The sequence below is a fragment of the Molothrus ater genome, chromosome 4 (assembly GCF_012460135.2).
Source record: "Molothrus ater isolate BHLD 08-10-18 breed brown headed cowbird chromosome 4, BPBGC_Mater_1.1, whole genome shotgun sequence".
NCBI lineage: Eukaryota > Metazoa > Chordata > Aves > Passeriformes > Icteridae > Molothrus > Molothrus ater.
This window is the reverse complement of record NC_050481.2, coordinates 69,799,891-69,821,602: the sequence shown is the minus strand read 5'-3', so window position 1 is coordinate 69,821,602 and position 21,712 is coordinate 69,799,891. Positions and strand designations below refer to the sequence as shown.

The 21,712-nt window shown below is 48.0% G+C and overlaps 2 protein-coding genes across 3 annotated transcripts in view; both read left to right on the top strand.

Annotated features, from left to right (window-relative positions):
* Positions 1-12,668, top strand: part of MAVS (mitochondrial antiviral signaling protein) — a 129,679-nt gene extending 117,011 nt beyond the window's left edge. Inside the window, exon 8 of one of the 2 annotated variants that reach the window (XR_008508394.1) lies at positions 12,652-12,668. The gene's annotated coding sequence lies outside the window, so the exon portion shown is untranslated. Of the gene's footprint in view, positions 1-6,817; positions 6,832-12,651 lie in introns of those variants that run through there. The other variant, XR_008508393.1, reaches the window with a different exon arrangement.
* Positions 12,669-18,616: 5,948 nt separating this feature from the next.
* Positions 18,617-21,712, top strand: part of SMOX (spermine oxidase) — a 52,240-nt gene continuing 49,144 nt past the window's right edge. The window contains exon 1 of the mRNA XM_036382316.2: positions 18,617-18,745. The gene's annotated coding sequence lies outside the window, so the exon portion shown is untranslated. The remainder of the gene's footprint in view (positions 18,746-21,712) is intronic.

Sequence of the window (21,712 nt, the reverse complement as noted above, 5' to 3'; positions counted from 1 at the left end):
TCAGTGAAAGCACAACTGAGCAGAGCTGAAGGTGGCATTTCTTACATCCCAAGTATTCCACTGGGACACCCCAGCTTCAGGTCCTTCTGTCCCTTAGGCTGACAAAAAATCATTTTGATTCAGCAGTTTACTTCATGTTTAGCTTCCCAAGAGCTAAAAGGAAGCATTTCTGCCCAAACCTCTCTGTGCTGCTCAGATCAGAAATGCCTGCAAGTTCCCAAGCCATTAACCTTTGAGGCAGGGCTGGTGTGGGAGCTGCAAATCCAGCAATCAGCCTGTTCACAGCTAAAGGACCTTATTGGGATTCAGAGGAATGAGGTTCATAGGCCATTTTCATGGAAACAAATGGAAATTTTGAGTAGCTGCACACTGCAGCAAATTATGTATTTACTTATAATCTATTACTGCATATAGATTTTAAAGTTGAGATATGAGAAGTCTTTATAGAAGGAGAGGTGACCCAGTGTGCAAAGCTGTGAGTTTCTGTGTGTTCCAGACCCATTTCACCTGGCAGAATAAAACACTCTGGAGGTTTTCCTGCTTTATCAGGATGTGGACACCATGAACTGAGGGCTCAGGAGCCCAGAATTCTGCATTCTGATCAGAACTTGACTTCTCTTCAATTTGTACAACACGTTCTGCCAAGTGTCACTAAGGAAGCACCTGAGACTGGTTTAATTAATTTCCTTAGAGCAAGTTAAACCATCCCTTGAGTCCACCCCAGTTTAGGTGTGCTGCTCAGTCCATGCCCAGGCAGGACATCTTAGGCTGAATACCTGAAAAAAATCCACTTCCTCTCTGAGGCCACATTTTAGTTTTGGGTCAAAGCAAGTCACCAGATTGACAGGAGAGGTTTGTGTAGGGCAGGAGGACTCTGAATTGTCCTGAAACTGTGGTCCAAAGTCTGTCATGGTTTGTAGTTCTGACCTTTGCCACACACTGTGCTCAACGCCTGCTCTGCTTTGGTGCCTAAGTGAGACCCAGACCCTTTGGATGACACAGATGTCAGTGTGTGTGCACAGGGTTGTGAAAAGGTTGATTCCTCACAAATTTGGCTGAACTGAGGTGGAGCTGAAGGATGGTCATGCCTCTCAAGATGGTGATTTCCTCTTGTTTTCTTTCAAAAGCCCAGAGAAGGATTTGTTTTCACACCACAGCCAGAAGCCAGACTGCAGCACCCCGAGTCCTGCTGGGCCCTGCCAAGGCAGATGGTACCATTTGACCTTCTGCAGTCACTTCCATTTTCATCAGCAGCTTTGTAAATGTTTCTGGGCAAAGGGACATTATCTTCTTCTATGATACCTGCCAGGAAAATCCTCCTGGAGACAGCCCCACATTATGTGCCTGCTCCCTTGTCCATGCTGGGCTCTGCCTTAGGAAAGGGATGAGTCTGTCAGGTTGTGCGTCCTGGTTCTTCCTGGGGAGCATTCAGCCTCCTCAGCTACTGAATTAACCAGACAAAGCCACCCCAAACATGGGGCTCCCGACCTCCCCAGCCTTTTCCTTTGGGCTTATCCTACTGTGATGTAAACTGAGCAACTCCTGCTTTATAAGGCAGCAGAAAGGCTTCAGCTACAGATGAATATACATAAAAGCTTGAGTAAAAAAGGTAGTTTGTGGGAAGTACTATTTAATATTTACATGCAAAGACTTTCCATCAGGATTAATTTCCCTTAGTTTGATCCCAAAATGGTTGGGGTTGGAAGGACCTTAAAGACAATCCAGTTTCCCCCCTTGCCATGGGCAGGGACACCTTCTGCTAGACCAGGTTGCTCCAAGCCTCATCCAGCCTGGCTTTGAACACTTCCAGGGATGGGGCCATACTTCTGGCCATATGAAAGTCAGGAATGGAATCTAAATGTGGCCCAGGCTGAGGGGATGGGCTGAAATTTACTCCTGTGCTCGAGATGCTGATGAATCAATTCCCTGCTCCAGCTGTGGAAGGTCTCTGCAGTGTCCCAAGTGTGTGTCCCACCTCTGGCTGGCTGCTTCTGCTTTGGTCTGAGTTTGTCCCTGAGGAGATGGAGGGGGAGGAAGAGGACTTTTCTCTTTCAACCCACTCACCCCTGGGATTGCTGCCTCTGCTGCAACAGCAGCCAAAGGTCACAACCTCAGTCCTCAAATGTCCCAGAAGAGGAAGTGCTGTGCATGCTGAAACTGTCTCCTCGACAAAACAGCAAGACCAAAGCTGCAGCTGGGGTTTAAACAGCCTGACCTTGAGTAACACAGGCTTGCCAGCTTGGAGAGAAGGTAAATGTGTGATTTGGGGTGGGGAGGCAACAGTGGGAGGGAAATATTTGGCTTCCAGAAGGGTAAATCTCTCTGGATCCCAGTGAAAATTTCTTCACTGTAAGAGTGGTCAGTTATTGAAACAGGCTTCCCAGGAAAGTGGTAGAGTTACTGGCACTGTTCAAAACCATGTAGGTGAGGCCCCTGGGACATGGGTTAGTGCTGGCCCTGGCAGTGCTGGGTTAAGAGTTGGACTCACTGATCTGTAAGGGTTTTTCCAACCTAAATGATCCTGTGATTCTGTGGTGATGCTGCACATGGTGACAGCACAAGGAAAGGAGTGTAGGTGCCTTGCAGAACACATCTGTGCCTCAGATGGGCATTGTCAGGACCTCTGGGACAGCCAGGCTGGGTGGGGGCTGAGCCCTCAGCAGTGGATGTAGCTACTGGATCTGTCCTGGGGCAGGGAACCAATCCCTGGATTGAGACCAGCAACCCACTGAGCATGGTGACAGCTGTGAGCTGCAGCTTGTAATGGGCACTGACACCATCCCTGACCATGGGGACGTGTCCTGGCACAAGTTTGGCAGCTCTGGGCTCATGCTGGGGCTGAGGAACCTGTGCCTGGGGGCTGCACACAGCCTGTGACTTCATTCCCTCCCTTCCTTGTTAGGGCATCTTGGCTTAAAGCATTTGATTTGAAGGCTCTTGCCAATCTCCAGGGCTCTCCAGCACCATCCCAGCATTCCTGCACCATCTGCCATGCCCATATGCCCAAGGTTTTGTCCAAGGGCACTCTGCACATACCCTGGACACCACTCTGGGGGGGTTGAGGACAGCCCTCACAAGGTCTTTGAGCTGAAGGAATAACAATAATTTCATTTTGTACCCAAAAAGAGCAGGTGAACCAGAAGAGACATGCAGCAATCCCAGCTCAGAGTGGACGTGGTTAATCTATTCCAGGCAAGAATAGACAAGAGCCCACAGCATTTAACCAGGAACTGCTTCCTGGGGAGGGTGACTCTGGCACTGTGACCATAGTCCTGCTTAATGAGATAATTTGTAGCTGGTTCAAAAGGTGTGAAGGACCTGCTTGACCTTTTGTAGTGGAAAAAGTCCATGGCCTTGTTTTACACAGTGAAATGGGAAGGTCTAAGCCCTGGAGAAAGTAGCTACAGGCAGGAAATGTGACTGGACATATGGACAGGTGGCTCTAAGGACCTTGTTTGCAAGGAGAGGCTGCACCAGGGCAATGGACTGGCCTGGCCTGAGTGGTTTGGGGGTTCCTGTGTGCTCTCTTGTGATGGGAGCAGAGGGAATAGGGGCAGGGAAGGGGTTTTTAAAGGTAAAAGAAGGAGCAATGACTTCAACCAGTGCAAGTGGATTTAGGTCTGTTTTGATCATTGGGTTACCTGACTGATGGGGCAGTGAAGCTTCCTACAGGACAGTCCAACAGCTTAGGGATAAGGTGAGTTGGGATGAATTTATAGGTGCTCCAGGGCCAGGAACTGCCAAGATGATCCCATTATTTTACCAGGAGCTGCAGGAGAGACTTTTGGAGAAGTCCTGAGCTCCTCAAGTCATCAGCCTGGGATCCTGACTGCAAATCAACAAGCCTGGCTCCCTGGGAGTGGAGGAATTGGTTTGTGAGGAGCTCCTCACACCATCCCATGAACTGGCAGTCATCTTCCTGATGGAAATCTGTCCTGTCCAGTGGTAACATGTCCCTGGCTGTGCTGCATCAGAAGTTCAGGAATTGGTTTGTGAGGAGCTCCTCACACCATCCCATGATGTCAGCTTCCTGATGGAAATCTGTCCTGTCCAGTGGTAACGTGTCCCTGGCTGTGCTGCATCAGAAGTTCAACAAACGCACTGTCTTTTCTGTGAAATGTCCAGCATTCCACAAATCTGACATTCTGATGGGAAGGAAAAAAAAAAAAAAAAAAAAGTTTGCCTGGAAAATTCCCAAGCATCCTGACTGGCTCTGTGTGGTGTAAGGAAACGTGACAGCATTGTGCTGTCCATCCCATCCCTTGGGTGTAACCTCATCCCAGACCTGAATAACCTGTCACTCTTGGATAAAGGCTCTGGCTCTCTGCCCTGGCTCCCCTGTCCCCACTGAGTTTGTTTCCATGGATTTCTGCCAGGAACATGGCTTTATCTTGGTCTCCCAAGGAAACATTTGTGAGCACACTTTGCACAAGTATGGAAGAGGCCTGGCTTCATCTGTGACCTTTGTTCTTTACCTTTAAAGAATTTGACCAACTTCCACCAGATTTCATGGCAAGAGCCTCAAATATAAGCTGGTGGTTGACTTGCACCAGAGTGGGATCACAAGGCACAAATCCACATGGAATCATTAGGCATTGTCAGCTTGGTTGCATGTTGAACTACTGTTCATGTTGAACAATTGTTCTCTCTCCACAATTTTTGTCCCTGCAGGGTGAGATTGAAGGGGTCAAGGAAGGTGCACATGCCTGGAAAAAGGAATTTGCAGGGTTATCTCTCTTTTGCCCTCTGTATGGGGTTTGTAGTAGCTCACCCCAGCCTAAAGTCAGGCTGGGTCCCTTTGCTTTTGCCTCTGGATGCTGCTCTGCAGAGCAGAGCCCATGGAGCTGCTCTCCAGATCCTTCATTAGCTTCTAAAAGCCTCTGAGATTCAGCTGCTTTATAAAAGAAGAAGTTAATTTTTCACGTTAATGAAGCACTTTAGACTTGGCTGTCCAGTAGCCTACAATGTGGAAACAACAAACATTCCTGCTGTAAAATTCATGTGCTCCTCAAGGGATGGCAGAGAGGCTCCAGGAGTTTGGAAGTCATAAGTTAGGCCTTCAGCTGAAGGCTGGAAAATTCAATGGATTTTGGTGTGTATGTGACTTGATAAAATCTGGGTTTCTCCACTTATTGAGCAACTGCAAGGGTGGGGTTTAGGGAGGGTGATGAGGATTTGGACACTCCTGATGACAAGGTGTGAGCTGGCCATGTTCCTTGTCCTGGAAACATCTCAGGTGGACAAAATGCATCAACACAGAAATGAGATGTTTTCTGGCATCTGATAAAACCTGTGAGCTCTGGCATCCAGACCCTGCCCTGACTGTAAAATGGCCACAGCCACCACCAAAAGCAAGAGTCATGAGGTGTCCACACCTACACAGGATGCCTGGAATAACCTCCAGGAATCCTACAGGGATGCCATTTGAGGATGGAGTCCACTCTGCTGGGAGTGTTTGGGCTGAACATCATCTCTTGTCCCACCTGCATCCTGCAGGAATGAGGGACTTTGTAAAGAAGCAGCAAGCTCCATGCTGCCAGCCAGGGGGATCCTTGGAGAAATCCAGGTGCTGCCAAGCCACCCTCTGCCCCTGCTCTTCTGGAGACACAACATCTCCTTGCACTCCTGGTTTGGAATAGGGGTGTGGTGTTTGTGAGGCCTCTAGGACGAGGTGAGAGATGAGAATTTGACTCCGTGTTCTCAGAAGGTAGATTTATTATTTTATGATATTATATTTTATTAAAGAATATTATACTAAAGCTATACTAAGGAAAGAGAAGGATACAGACAGAAGGCTTAACAAGAAAGAAGAATAAAAACTCATGACTGACTCCTCAGAGTCTGACACAGCTGATGGTGATCAGTCATTAGGTAAAAACAATTCACATGTTTGGATAAACAATTTCTAGACCAATTCCAGAGCAGCAAACACAGGAGAAGCTGAGGCTTCTCACCTTCCCAGCAGAAGAAATCCTGGCAAAGGGATTTTTCAAAAAAATACCACGGTGACATAGGAGTGTCCTCCCCAGGCACCCAAATATGCAGCTGTGGTGCCAAAGAGGCTTTCACAACCTCCTGTGTGACAGTGGAAGACGTGGGGAAGGTGATGATGTCAAGGGTGGTTGCTGCAGCCACCCCAACATCAGGGTGTGTGCAACCCTTTCCAAGAATGTGGCTGTGGGATGTGGGGTCACAGCTGAAGCCCTCAGATGGGGTGGATGGATCAAATCAGTATTGAACCAGAAAGAGCAGGGGGAGGAGAAGTGTAGGAAAGAGCCACAAAAGGAATTTGAGGGGGGCAATGGGAGCCCATGGAGAACAGTATGATTAAAGGCCTGATCCTGCTGCTACGTGCCACCTCTGGGAGTGGCCACCAGCTGGCACTGACCACCAAACACTCAGTTTCTTGCCTGGTTTGACCAAGCAGGGACACCCCAACCACAGAAGGAAGGTCACAGGCTGCTCTTGCACCCCTGACCTATGTAAAAAGCAGAATAAAGACCTCCATGTCAGTAGAAGAACTTTAATTTAAAAAAAATCCAGGTGAGGGATCCTGGTCTCTGTCTGGGGGTTCATGGAGAGGATCCCGTTGGAAGGCAGAGAAAGACCATGGAGCAGCAGAGACTGGTGCTCTCTTCTCCTGGCAGGTTTGAATCTCCAAGTGCAGAGTGTGGTGGGCACAGGACAGTCAGCACATGGTGATGGATAGCAGGATTATGGATTGATGGCATTATTATGGGTTGTTGTGTCTGCCCCATCCCTGGAAGTGTCCAAAACCAGGCTGGACAGGGCTTGGAGCCACCTGGGATAGTGGAAGGTGTCCCTGCCCATTTCAGGGGGTGGAACTGGATGTTTTTTAAGGTTCCTTCCAATTTAAACCCTTCTGTGATTCTAAGAATATATGATTCTGTGATCTCCTTGATGGGTTACCTCAGTGACAGGTCTGCAGAAAGGCCTGGGGATCCTAAGGGATGAATCTTTATGCTTCAGGACCCCACTGCACCCCCTTCTCCTGAGGAAAAAGCACCCTGGTTGCCCTTAATATAGAAAGATGTCAAAATTCTCTTTTGCACCTGAGGAAGAGCCAGGCACGGCCCTTACAAAGCAGAATAATTCAGGAAGATCTCCAGGTTCTCCCCTGGACTGCAGCCCAGAGCTGCTTTGTCTGAATTTAGCAATGCTCTGTGACGTGTGATGGGATTTAGTAAAAAATAAGGGCTTAAAAATAAGTAAAATACTTAAAAAATAAGTAAAAAAATTTATCAAATTCCCAGAGTGCAACAAGGAGAGGGGTCAGCACGTTCCTGCTTCCCAACCTCACAGCTCGGTTCTGTGGAACAAGGATGTGTGTTGGAATGAGAGGGGTGGGCTAAAGGCCACCAGGCTCACCCTGATTTCAAATCCCTCCATCCCTTACAAGCCCAGGGAATCTCCAGAGGAATCCTCTGCCTTCCAAACACACAAGAACAACAAACTGAAAGGCCTCTCTCTGAGTCTCTCCCGACTGAAAAATATTAGCCAGCTAAGCTGGATATTCTTCTTTTAATTTATTTTTAATAGCCAAAACATTGTATGCAGGCAACAGATCTGATGTTTCTTGGCTAGCAGGGATGATTAGATCTCTATAACTATATGCTACCAAGTGTTCTTGCTACAATAAATAAAGGTCAAAGGCAAGACACTTCCTGCTACTTTTGCTGACACGTGGCTGCCATTTAGTGATTCATAATCTCTACACACGGCTTGGCACACGTAGGGGATTTTTTTTTTTTTTTTAATAGGAGCTGTTTTCAACTTGTGCAAACACAACAAAGGATTTAAAGGGACCTGCTGTGAGCCACCTCCACCAGCAGCAAGATTCAGCACAAGGTAACAAAGATGAGCAGGAGCATGGGCTGTAGGTTGAGCTATGCACAAGTGGGAGCTGATTCTCTGCTGGCTTTTAGGGGTCTTTGAGCTGAAAAAAGTTTAAAGCTATGCCTGGTTTTGATTTTTTTATTTAATAGTTTTTTTCCTCTGTATATCTCACTGCCTTGTGGAACTGCATAGACACTGATGTGTCTGAGTGGCAGATAACAAATGCTGGGAGATAACAAAACCTGATGGGTTTTGGATAGGATTGTGGTGGGCTCTTCTGGTCTTCTGGTCCCCAGGCTGGGATTTAGCTGTGACGTGGACTCTGATGAGACAAATTTTATTATCTAGAGAGGAAAAGGAAAAAATAGTATAGGAATTAAGTGTTTTGCTATGTTGGGTCTGCTCTGTGCTTTGTACAATGTGTTGGTAGCAGGTGTACAGGGGCAATTGCAAAAAGATGTGAAATGCCCTTCATATTTAGGAAGAAAACTGGGCATAAGCTGCTTGCTTCATCCATCAGGCATTCTTAGTTCTGAAGAGTTAAGTTGCGTAAGGCTGTGGTTATTTTATTCATGACAACTTTTCTTCTGTTTCTGTGGAAAATATCTGCAAGATTCAGACAAACCTGAAACATCAGGACGTGGAGAGCTGCTGAGTATTTGGGTCTTTGTCCTGAATGCAGTGAAAAGGAATGACTTTTTTAATGCACTCTGATGATTTCTCAGAGAAAATCAGACTTTTCTGCACTAAAAGTCATCTGCCTCATGTCCCATTCTGATTTGTTTCAATGACCTCACAAGATGTTTCCAGCTGGAGATGGACTGGGAGATGTGCATCTGTGAGCAAGTAATTCCATGAAGGATTGCCTGTTACTTTTGGTGGTTGGTCCACTTCATTTCCTTTTGGTAACTTTATTTTTCTACTGTGTAATCATGAAAAGTTCAGGGAAATGGTTTGAATTCTGTTGTTTGAGTGAATTCACCATGCAGTCATGGAATTGCAGAATCATGGAATGATTTGGGTTGGAAAGGACCTTGAGGATCATCTCATTCCAATCCCCTGCCACGGGCAGGGACACCTTCCATGATCCCAGGTTGCTCCAAGCCCTGTCCAACCTGGCCTTGGGCACTTCCAGGGATGGAGCAGCCACAGCTTCTCTGGGCACCCTGTGCCAGGGCCTCCCCACCCTCCCAGGGAACAATTCCTGCCCAATATCCCATCTAAATTTTCCTTCTTTCAGCCACTTTGGGGTTTGCATAGCAGCCCAGCTCAGAGCTGTGCAGCAGGAGCCAGTCCTTGCATGGGGAGCCAACAGCTGAGGGGCACAGGAGTGAAAAAGCTGGCTGGGGAAGGGGAATCTGAGTGGGAGCCTTGCAATCCGTGGTCCTACTGACTGAATCACGCTGCTGATGTCATTTATTAGGGCTGTTTCCTGCTGAGGAACAGACTCAGCAGCACACAGGCCTCCAGCCACTGCTGGCACGCTCCAGAGCAGTGAATCACCGGTGCTGTTTGCTGAGCTGAGTCACTGGCGTGGACAGAGACCTCACAGAAAATATTCCTTGGTGAAAAAAACTACTCCAGGATCTCAGTAAAAAAAAAAATTAAAAAAAAATAAAAATCCAGGTTCCTTTCTTTGCCTGATGAAAGGAGGATTTTTCTCAGTGGAATATCTCTGCTCCGAGGTGGTGTCTGGGTGCAGAGTGACCTGTGTTTCCAGCTGGCAGAACAAAGGCAGGGATGGTGTTTGAAGGCTGTTTGTTCAGCATCCCAGTAACAAGACTTTGGGCACCTGGAAACTTTGACAAGCAAAACCTGTATTTCATGATTTTTTTTTTCTTTTTTCTGAATGTTAAGGCAACAGAGAAAAAAAAAAAAAACAGAGAAAAAAATAAAAAGGTTTTGTTTTTTTTCCTTTTCAATCAAAAAGGAAATTGTGCAACGAGGGGGAAAAAGTTGTTCCAAGGCCAAATTATCACCTGCTCACTTTAATAATGGCTCAGATAAGTAAAAGGAGAACTGAAGGAGCACACAAAGGAGGCCTGGAAAAATCTTATGTTCAAGGGACAGGGTAGTGAGGGAACAGCCAGCCAGTGTCTTGCCTCTACAGGAACTAGTGCTAGCAAATGAAATTAGTGGGATACCTCATGAAGGTGGGTCCTCATGCAATGGGTAGCTGAGCTGGAAATGTCTTTCTGAAGGATATTGTGAATGCAAAAAGGTTCAGGAGGTAAATGGGCCACTGAAAGATGATGGAATTTATGGACAGATATCTTCTGGGATTTACTAAGCAGATAAATCCCATCAGGCTCAGGACATCCCTTGAGGTGAATATAAAGAAGGCAAGGAGAGCTGTGGGGAGAGGCGTTTTGTGTGTTTGACCCTGTGATAATTTACTTGTGGTGAACAAAGTTCTGAGAGTTCCTTGCATTTCAAATCCCAGCAGACCCAACCTTGAGCACTCCTCATGGCCACTGGTTTTATTTTTTTCCCCATCACTTTAACCTGAAGCAGCAGGAAGGAAAATGAGCTTGGCCACTAAAGCCGTGGTACTTTGCACCATGTGAGCAGAGCTGGGAACAGCATCCCTGGGCACAAGGGACAGGAAAGTATCCTTTAAAGGTTTGAGGTGCCCCAAATGATACCAGAGAGCACCTTATGAGGATGCTCAGCTTTGTCTTACATTTCCTTTTCCAAGTCCCTTCCTACTTTCATCTGGACCAGCCAAGGCAGCTTCCAAGCTGGATGGAGCCTGAGCACTGTGGCTCTTTTTATTCCCTAATGTGTCCCAGCAACACTGGGCAGCCAGCCTGGCATTTTGACTGAGATTTTAAAGGCTTGCTATTACTGATTTCTCTTTTTCCATTTCCCTCTCAGCAACACTGGGTTATTTTACCTTTTTTTTTTTTTTTTTTTAAACACTTGTTTTGCCCTTTCTTTGGGGACTTAGGCAAGGGACATAGATCCTCAAAAATTATTTGAGTGCCAGATCCCTGCTAGCACCTATCACCAGCTGTAATGTGCTGCTACCTCTCTCCTTCCTCACCTCAGAGCCAGGCAAACACATTCTGTTCTTTTGAGATTATATCCTGGAGGTCTGAATGTCACAGCAGGCTGTGCAGTTTAACACAGGAAACATTTGTGCCTGCTATTTAAGAGAAATAAGTTGCCCATGTTTCCCTGGGAACCAGCCTGTCAATCGAGCTCACTTGACTCCCCTGTTATTAAAATAAAATGTGAAAGAGTAAATGGATATATTGCAAGATGTGCGAGGGCAAAAATGCAAGCTGGGTGTATTTTGTATCCAAAATACGCATCCCTACGTAAAGAAGAAGTGCTTTTTCAGCCTTTCTCAGATGGATTGCTGTTCTTTTGGATTTCTTTTGCTGGCAGTGTTGTGTCTTCACACACAGAACTTGGAGCTGACTGTAAAAGAGCCCCCTGCAGCTCAGCAGTTGTTGGATTACGTCTGTGTGCAGGTTATACACAACACTTGCTCCCCAGGCTCCCTGGCACTGCTTTTGTGGCTGTACTGAGCCTGTGCTCTTTATTACCCCTCTTAGGCCGTTCCTTCAGGGCTTTCCTCTCCATCCCAGGGCTGCTTCTCACCTCATTTTTTGGGGGTTTATAGGAGGGTTTATCTTTAAGACCTGCCTCTGGGAGAGGCAGCAGGTTATCCATGGGGCAAGGCTATTTTTAGGGAGCGCAGTGCCAGGATGGCTCCCAGCTCTTGGCAGCGAACACGTGCTGAGCACAAAGGCAGCCTCTGTGCTCAGGGCTGCAGAACTGGGCACCCTCAGGAGCTGGGAGCCAGGCACGGGCAGGGAACAGGGCACAGCAGGAAAATGGAGCTGCTCTGGGCAGGGAGAAGGGCTGAGGCTGCTGTGGGCACTACCAAGGCAGAGGAGGGGAGGCAGGGGCTGCAGAGATGGGATGGAAACAGGGGAGGTTCTCAGGATCATTCTCTGGCTTTTGCAGCTATCAGCCCTTGGCTTTTGAAGGGAAATAGCCAAACCAGTAACATAATGCCTGGAAGAGAGATATATCACCTGAAACACCTGACCAGTGCTGGAGATCCAAAGTGGGAGTAGTTTGTGTTTTCCCACCGTGCTTTCCTGTACCTGCTGTGAGATAAAGGCAGGAGCTGCGCTGCCGTCAGCAGCAAAGCCTCCTCCCAGATTTCCACATCCAACCCTGTTCCTTTGCACCTGCCAGATTTTTCATTTCCTGGATTCTTTTTGTGCTCAGAATAGTTTAAGTGATTGTGGTTTCATGCAAACTGTGCTGAATTGGTGACAAAGGGGTGTAAGAGTTCCTCCTAGCTGCTTTCACAAGAAGGCATGTTGGGTGAGATAAGACTGGGTCTCCTGGGGATAACTTGTGAGGGATGTGCTAGAGTGCACAAAATAGTGATAAATTGCTGAGAATCCAGCTGTTCACTGTGTCACACAATAGAAGGACACGAGAACACTGAGGGCTGAGCACCTCTCCTACGAGGAAAGGCTGAGAGAGCAGGGGGTGTTCTGCTTGGAGAAGTCTGCAGTGAGAACTTAGAGCCCCTTCCAGTGCCTGAGGGGCTCCAGGGGAGCTGGAGAGGAACTTTGGACAAGGTCATGGAGGGCAGGACAAGAGGAATGGCTTCCCACTGCCAAAGGGCAGGGATAGATGGGACACTGGGAAGAAACTCTTCTCTATGAGAGTGCTGAACACAGGTTGCCCAGAGAAGCTGCCTCATGCCTGGAATTGTCCAAAGCCAGGTTGGAAGGGGCTTGGAGTGACCTGGGATAGGGGAAGGTGTCCCTGCCCATGGCAGGGGATTGAAACAGGATGATCTTTCAGGTCCCTACCAATCCAATCCAAACCACTCCATGAATCTCTGATTCTCTGATGAAGGGAAACAGCCAGCTCCATGCAAACCAAAGGATGTGCCACTGATATTGTTCCTTGATTCATTGTCAATATTTACCTGAAGAAAGTAGATGAGCTTGTGGAAACAAAATCCAAAGAAGGTCATTAAAAACAGGGGAACCATGTCTACCCCACAAAGTCCCTGACAGAATATAACTGGGAGCTGAGAGTGGTGAGTCCCATTCTCCCACATGTGGAGACTCAGGCTGTTCCCTGGCTAGCACACAGGTGTGTGGAGAAGATAGTGCCACCTTTTAATCTGCTTCCTGCCTGTGCTCCAGGGAAAGCATTTCCAATTTTCCTCATCCAAATGAAAACAAAAGGGCACTTCAGGTACAAGAACTCACAGGAATGGAATCATGAAGGATTTTTAAATTTAGCAGAGAGAAATTTGTGGTAAGAATAAGTAACTGGGACTCAAAGCTTGACAGATATAAGCCAGAAAGAGCAGCACATTTCAAGTTTTTGGGGTATGTGCTTGCTACCCCAATTTATTGAGGATTGCCACACATGGATCTTCCACACATGGATTTTTTTCCTATTGTTGAGATTGGATACTTTTCTCAGCAGCTATATCCTTCTAGAAATCCATGTAGGAAAGTGTCAAAGCCTGTAGCTCTCAGGACATTAGAAGAAATTATTGCTTGAGCAGTCTCATTCCAGAAATTGCCTTCCTAGAAGGGAATAAGGATGAACAAACATGGGAGGGGAATTTCTCCTTCTCACCTGGTCCAGTTTTATTGCTAACCACAAAGGTGAGCTGGGGGTTTGTTCTGTGTCCAGATTGTTCATCATCAAGGGGAAATATTCATGAGAGAGCTCCCTGTCACTTGGACAGCCTGTCAAATAGCAAAGGTCATTGTTACTCATTCCCATGAACTGCTGCAGCTACACTGGGATGACTGGAAGGTCACAAAGGCTTTTTCAGCAAAGGGCAGGCTCTCTGACTTTTGAAACTGCCTGTAGCCTGAATTTACTTTCAAAGGGAGGCTGCTGGGCTTTCAGGTTCCCTTTGTAGTCCTGGTAAAACCTTTAATTGACTTATTGTCAGGGGATTGTGAGGAAAAGGGGAAAAACACCCACAAGAGGCAATACTGTTTGATCTCTGTCCTTCCTTGTTGTGCTTGTGAGCCAGAACCTTGCTTCAGATAGAATTTCTGGTGGGATTTTGTATTTATGTTAGAATGTTTCTGTCTCCTGCACCGGACATGGGTTTGTTTTATTTTTTTTTTCCTCCTGGGAATGTATGTTTTTGTTTGAGTGCTCAAGTGTTCCTCAAGTGGGTGAATGAATCATGGAAATTCCGTATTACGGACGGATGGAAAGATAATAAAGCATTATATGAGGGCTTTCATGGTAAGTTTGCTTTGCAGGTAAAAGGGATTAGTCTCTCTCTAGTAAACAAACAGTGCAGAGGATGGAAGAGCCAGCTGGGCTTGTTTGGGGGTGCTGTAGTTATTTAACACAGGTAATTTTTTCAGGCTGTACGTGGTGTCCTTCTTGAGGAAACACAAGCAGCTTTGTCACTGTGTGTCACCCTGCCCAGAGCAAGAGCCAAAATCAGTACCCAGGTACCCTTAGGATAATAATTCCTGGCTTAGAAAACTGGAAACCCCTTTCCTGACTTACAGATTTTCTGTTCAAGTCATCATTTAACTTCATGAGGGCTCTCCCAGATGTCAGTGTGCAAGCGGATCCCCCCAAAAACTTGACCCAAACTCATGAGGCCTTTTCACTGCAGACACACTCCTAGTGCCAAAGCCAAATCTTGGCAAGATTGGGCAATCTCTGAAGCACAGCACACCCTGTGGCTCATATTGGGGGGTCTTTGTACTGAGATTCCTGATTTCAAGTAGATAACAGCACTTTCCCCAACATTTTTTAATCTGAGGATGAAAAATGATGTGTAACAACAGTAAAAGGCAAAACCTTTTCATGCCAAACATCAGGAATGTGGTGTTTGGAGCAAAGAGGGATACTCTGGGCTGCTTGATTTTATCTGCTACTTCTGCTCTATTTTCCAGCCAGCTGGATCCTTATTTTTCTGAAAAAAGCTTCATGCCAGGCTTAATGCTCATCTCATCTGACAGTTCTAGGAATGGGACATTATGTTGGTCAATAGAAATCTTCAGAACAATCACTTAATGGCTTTAAGTCATTATTTTACCTGGCAGAAAATAAAAAAAATAAAAAAAGCAGGATCAGTCAATCCAATAGATCTCCTTGGCCAGACTTCAAACCTGCCCAAACCCAGAAATACAACTTCACAGAGTGCCCAGGTACCCTCTCACCTCCCTGTGCCCACCGTGAGCTCTCTGATTTGTTTTCTGGAATTCCTTCCCCATCTGAAGGTGTGGGTTGAAGGACATGAGACCTGAGCTATTTCTGTCCATTCTGTGGTGCAAAAAACCCTTCCAAAAAGAGACCTTCCAGGCAATCCTTCACTTTTCTTTCTTCACACTGATTGTATCTCTGGATTGCAGCTCTGGGTAATCTTTTCAGGTGTGTTGCACGAGGTCTTTGTCCTCCCTGGTTTTTTAGGTTAGGCTCTCCAGACTTTTACCATTTGTTTTACATTTCAGTCATAAACCTGTCCTTCAAGAGTGCTTCCCAGGAAAGATGCTTTATTCACTGTGTAGTCTGCTTATAGAAAACAAATGTCAAAGGCATAAAAAATGCTGATTTTAGGATTTCATCAAATTTCCTTGGGACTACTGTCTGCAAAAGGCACCAGCCTCAGTCCTCTCTGTCAATTACTCGTCCTTAATCCATCGAACACTGTATTAAACATGGGCTTGCAAGGTATTTTAGCTTTATTTTCCCACAGGTAATTGCATTTCTGCCTACCCTTAAAACGCCTCACAAGCATTCCTAAGGTTTAGGGCTGGCTCTGTTGCCAAATCTAAACTGGAGAAAGAGGGTAGAGCCCAGGGGACTCCTAATACCCAGAGCTTTCTAGATTTAGCTCAAATCCTTCGCATTGCAGCCAGGCGAGCTCAGAGCTGGTGCAGCCCTGCAGCACAGTTGTTTATTTGCTGGGGAGGAAATAGAGGTGCCATTCAGTAGGAATTGGCTCCCCAGCTTTCCCAGCTGCTGCATGACAAGCATCCCTCATGGTTCAGCTTTCCTGTGGGTACAGGGGGCACCAGTCTGTCATTCGTGGCTCCTCTTTGCCTACAAAAAAATCACAGCCTGGATTTGAGGCAGCCCTGAGGGGCAGGTGTTGCTCTGAGAGATGCTGAGGACTCCAGGCAGGAAATCCTGGCTTCTCTTCCATCCCCTGCAGATAAGGTTCTCCAAGCTAGACCATCCAACTGTCCCTATTTCCTTATCACCTCTGACTTTGTCAGGTCTGGTGGGAAAGGCTGCTCTTTCCAGCCTCTTTGCCAATTCCTCTCTTTCCAGATAGAGCTGCTTAGAACAGGGATATGGATCATTTCCCTGAAGTCCTTTAATTTGCAAAGCTCTGCTTCTATCTGTAGGCTTGGTGGAGACGCAGAGAGGCAGGTGTGGGAGGGCAGAGCCCCCACCACCAGGCAAAGGCTGGCTCCTGGGGTGTGCTGCATGGGGACAGCCACCCCGATGGCTGGCAGGCTCACAAACCACATCCCAAACAGCATGTGGCCATAGAATCATAGAGTATCCTGAGTTGGAAAGGACCCACAAGGATTAACCAGTCCAATTTCTGGTCCCTCTGGCACATGAGAACCCCAACAATCCCATCCTGTCCTTGGGAGTGTTGTCCAAACTCTCCTGGAGCTCTGGCAGCCTTGGGGCTGTGCCCATTCCTTGGGGAGCCTGGCCAGTGCCCAACACCCTCTGGGGGAAAAACCTTTTCCTAATATCCAGCTAAACTCCACCTGAAACAGCTTCTTGCCATTTTCTTGGGTCCTGTCAGTGGTCACCAGAGAGCAGAGATCAGAGCTGCCTCTCTACTTCCCTTCCTAAGGAAGCTGCAGACCATGGTGTGGCCTCTCTTCAGTCTCCAGCTGAACAAACTAAAGGACCTCAGCCACCCCTTGTAAGGCTTTCCCTCTAGAGCCTTCCCCAGTTTCATGCTGCTCCTTTGGATGCTCTCTAAAAGCTTTATATCCTTCTTATATTGTCCCTTGTCCTATACTGACTGTCAAACATTACAGTGGCTTCAGCATCTGGGCCCTTCGAGGGGCTTTGAAGGGTTTTAAGTCCAGTGGTGATGGCAGCACTGAAGGGCAGTCAGGGAAGCTCAGGGTCTGGAGAAAAACAGCCTACAAGCACTGCACATATGAAATTGAAAAGTTTGCACAGTTGTCTGATATCTGAGGGAAGCTGGGAACCCCAAATCCACGTTATTCTTGCTGTTTTCCCCAGATGTTTTGGCTGGCTCAGCAGCCTCAGCCCAGCTGTGCAGGTGCAAACCTCTGGCAGGCGGCTGAGCGTGTTTTATAAAACCTTAAAATGCTTGAAGGCAGCGTGCAGACATGACTGATTTCCATCCAAGGCACAGTCTTTCCTCCAGACTTTCCCTCCAGGCATCCAAAAGCAATTTCAGCTAGCGTTTAATGGGAAGGCTGCGGGATGTCTGAGTGCTCCAGCTCCATGGTGGACCCGCATCCCGTGAGTTACACGTTGCTCAATCCTGGTCACAAACTTTTTTTTGGAAAGAAGCTGTAATTTAATAAAACCTGTGTTTATGGGACTGCTGCTTGGAGAGGAGACTTTTACCCTGCAGCTGCATGAAAAGCATCAAATTCAGAAGGAACAGGGACATCTTCCCTTTGCTTTAGGGCTCTGAGTGCCAACTCCCAAACTGTGACTGGATTGTTTTGGCTTTCCCCTCCATTTGGAAGAGGCCTCCATGGCACAGGCTCTGTGCCCAGAGCCACTTAAGAGTATTCCTATTATTTACAGAATTGCAGAATGGTTTGGGTTGGAAGGAACATTAAAGATCATCTTGTTCCAACCCCCTGCCATGGACAGGGACACCTTCCACTAGACCACATTGCTCAGAGCTTTGTCCAAACTGATCTTGAACATTTCCAGGGATGGGGTGTCCAATACACATTGAATATGTATGTATATATACAAAATTTTTATTTTTTATAAATATACATATAAATGTGCATTATAGTATATATATAGTACATATATGTATTATGTATAAATATGTTAACATTGTATATACATTATATATTATAGTGTTTATACATATATATATATATAGGAGAAGGTCCTTTGCTAGCTTTTAGGGGTCTTCAAGCTGAAAAGTTTAAAGCTACGCCTATTTTTGATTTTCTATAACTTTATTTTTTTTTCCAGTATATCACACTACCCCGTGCAACTGCGTGAACACTGATATCAGTGAGTGGCAGAAACCAGATGGTGAGAGATAAGAAATGGTGACGGTGTTTGGGTAGGACTTTGGAGGGCTGTGTTTTTCTGGACCACAGGCTGGGCTTTAATTGTGAGGTGGACTCCGATGAGATTAATTTCATTGTCTGGACAGGAATAGGAAAAAACTCGTGCAGGAATGAAGTTATTTTCCACACTGGGTTCGCTTTGTAGTTTGGTGAACGCCCCGGAGCGGGGGTATCAAAGCAGCCTTGAAGTACAGCACCAATCGCACAAGGTGAAAAAGACCCGTCTCGCTTAGGAAGAAAAGTAGCTTTAACACGCTTGCTTCACCAAACAGGCGCTGATATCTTTAGAGTTTCACGTTCAAGTCGCCCAAGATCGAGAACGGGACGGAGGAGGCGGCGCAGGAGGCGGAGGCGGAGAAGGGGAAAAAGGAGGAGGAGGAGGAGGCGGGGGATGCTCGAGGCGGAGCCGGGGCGGGCCGCAGGGGAGGCGGCTGGAAAACAGGCCGGCGCTGGTTCTCGGCCCGCAGTGCCCGCAGCCGCCGCTCAGCCGCGCCGGGAGCCGCTCAGCCGCGGGAGGCAGCGAGGCGAGAGCCGGGCGGGCGCCCCGACCCCGACAGTCCCCTCCGGCACCGCACAGAGAGGTACGCGGCGGGCGGCGGCCCCGGTCCCCTCGGAGCGTCCCCTGGCAGGGTCCCCTCGGCCCCCTCAGCCCGCACCTGCGGCGGGAGGGCCGGTGCCGTCTCGGCGGGGCTGCCCGGCTCCGTCCCCGCACAGAGCGCCCGGGCAGCGGCGGGGAGAGGGCGGGGGCTTTGTCTGGGGGGCACAGAGCCGGGACCCGTCCCACGCCCTCCTCGCCGAGCCGCTCTAGGGGCCGCTCCCCGGTGCCCCGTCCCACACACCTGCCTGAGGGGCCGATCCCGGTGCCCCGTCCCAAACACCACCCTGAGGGTTCAGCCCGGTGCCCCATCCCAAACACCACCCTGAGGGGTTCAGCCCGGTGCCCCGTCCCACACATGGGGGAGATACTGACGTGACCCCGGAGGAGCCAGCCCGGTGCCCCATCCCACAGATGACCCCGTAGGAACCAGCCCTGCGCCCCATCCCACGCACCGCCCTGAGGGGCCGTTCCCCGTGCCCCATCCCACAATTTCACCTCCTCAGACTACTCCAGGGGACGTTCGCTGTGCCCCATCCCACGCACCCCAAACCACCCCAGGAATCTGCTGACCCTCATTCCTCCACCCCTCGACACCCCAGCCCAGGTGCAGAGCAGGTGTCATCCCTGCCGCTTTTTATGGGGACCGTGGGAGAAGGGATCGCTCTCTCGCTAAGGGCAGAACACGCACGGTTGTGTTGGGATTTTGGGGCGGTTTGGGTGTTTTTTTGTTTCCTCCCCCTGCCGTGTGTTGATGTCGGTGAATCTCCCGCATGTGACACGAGTCCGCGCGTTCCTCCGCATTCCCCGCCTCGGCGTTCCCGGCGATGACACCGAGAGGTTCGGTTCCCGGTGGGGAAGTCACCGTGCTGGGGATGCGAATGACGAGCGGCGAAGGCTCGCTCCCGCCTTGTTTGTGTTTCTGCTGTTTTCATGTTTATACAAAGCTGTTACACTACCGGGGGCTTGGCGGCTCACACCGCCGCTTTCAGTCGAATCCATCGATTCATGCGGAATTGCTCCGTCTTTGAGATCGGTGTGGTAGATGAGGGATTAGTTACGAATGCCGGGTAGTGAAATGCACAAAGCCGGTTGTCAGTTCCAGAAACTCAAAACAAATCTTTTATTTACATTCTCAACCCCGTACACAGAGCTGCTCTGCTGCATCCTTGCTCTCCTCATCCCAATCCTGCTTTCTGTGGATTATAGTCATGCTGTCTCAAACCTAGTTTTGGGACCAGCTGTAGTTGCCTGATATATTAGATGTAAACACGAGCTTTACATAAAAGTGAAACCATATATATCGCCTAACACACGTCCCCTCTGTGATCCTGCACAAACAAAGTCGAGCCCAGAGCCCTGTCCTTAGCTCACCCTGCTGATCCACTTTTCCCGTAGCCTGTACGAGGCAGTTCAGTTCCCAGAGTTACCAGACAGGTTTAGTGGAGACCAAGAAATCAGCCCAGGAGCATTTCTGTGTGTTGTGCAAGAATGCTGTTATGTTCTCAGTCCTTTGCAGATGTTGTTTTATTGACTTAGTGATAACATTTTGCTCTCCTAGGTCCTTTTCCCTTTCCAGATTGTTAGGCCAGCACTTACTAATCTTTTGTGGCACTGCTGGGGAACAGATGTACTGTGTTTTTTAGTGAGTAGTAAGCTCTGTGGTTTCAGCTGGCTTTGCCTCTAAAAAAAAACCAGCCCTGCCTTTCCCTCGTGCCACTGTTGTGGAGTGGGTAGCCAGACTAGGAAGCCTGTTTGGATGACTGCTGAGCTGGCAAAAAACCCAACAGGCTTGGGTCTGACTCAGTGCCTGGATCCAAATCATTGTGTGGCTGATCAAACGTTTACCTGGACTCCTTTGGCTTTGGAGCAGCATCCAGCTGGTATTTTGGCTAAGCTGTGTGTGGAAGGGTGTGTAGAGGTCTTTAAATGCTAAAAATGCTGGGTTTTGTGGTCGTTTATCCCTTTCCATCCTTTGGCTCTGTGGAACAGCAGCTCTGGAGCTGTTCCTCTTTGTGCCAGGCTGCCCTGAAACGCTGGAGCGTGTGGCTGGAACACCACAAACACTCTGCACGTGTCCTGGGGTCCCGTGTCCTCAGCCCTGCTGCTGGCACTCGTGGCTGTCCCTCTCTGGTTTGAGCTGGAAGTGCTTTCTCCCTGTTGTGATGTCTCTCCCATCAAAGTGTCACGAGTCAGCTGTAGTGTCTGTGAAACTCCGCGCTTTTCTGGAGTGGAGGAATCTCAGTTGACTTGGTGGCACTGGAGGGGCTGAGGTAGAGTTTGGAGAGCTCTGTCAAGTTGTTGACATTCATTGCAAACAGCAGACGTGGTTTCTGGGCTCCTTACAGCATCCAAGAGGTGTGATGGTGCTTTTACTGACCTCCACCTTAGCCAAGTAGTGTAATTTGGGTTTTCCCTCACTCATCCATCCTCAAAAGCTATCGGACCCCTGCCCGTCCCTGCCTCAGAAGCTTGGAGGAGTATTCCTACATCTCATTACCAGCCTCAGGAGTGTATCTGCCTGCCTCTCAACCCCACTTCCATCATTTCATGTTTTCTGTTCCTGTCATCTCACTGAAAAGTAATCCCTTCTAATCAAATCTGAGGTTCTCCAACTAAATTCCTGCTGGCCCAAGTGAGTGTCTAAGGAAAATTGTGATGCTGACTTCTGAAGTATGTGAAATTACTTTGTATGATTGGGTTGTACAAAAAAGAGAGATATTATTTTCTCTTGTTTTTTTTCAAAAGTATTAAAAATGCAGCCTGCTGTGTTTCACAAATCTCACCGCTGTCTCCTTCTCTCAGTAATTGTAATTAACAGACCAGAAAATGGAAAAATGTAGAAATACCCTTTCCCCCTGGCCACAAACATTAGTCCTCTCCAGAAGTTAATGAAGTCAAGTCTATGGAAATTAAATAACTGATATTTCTTTTTAGTTCTGTTGGTGAGCTA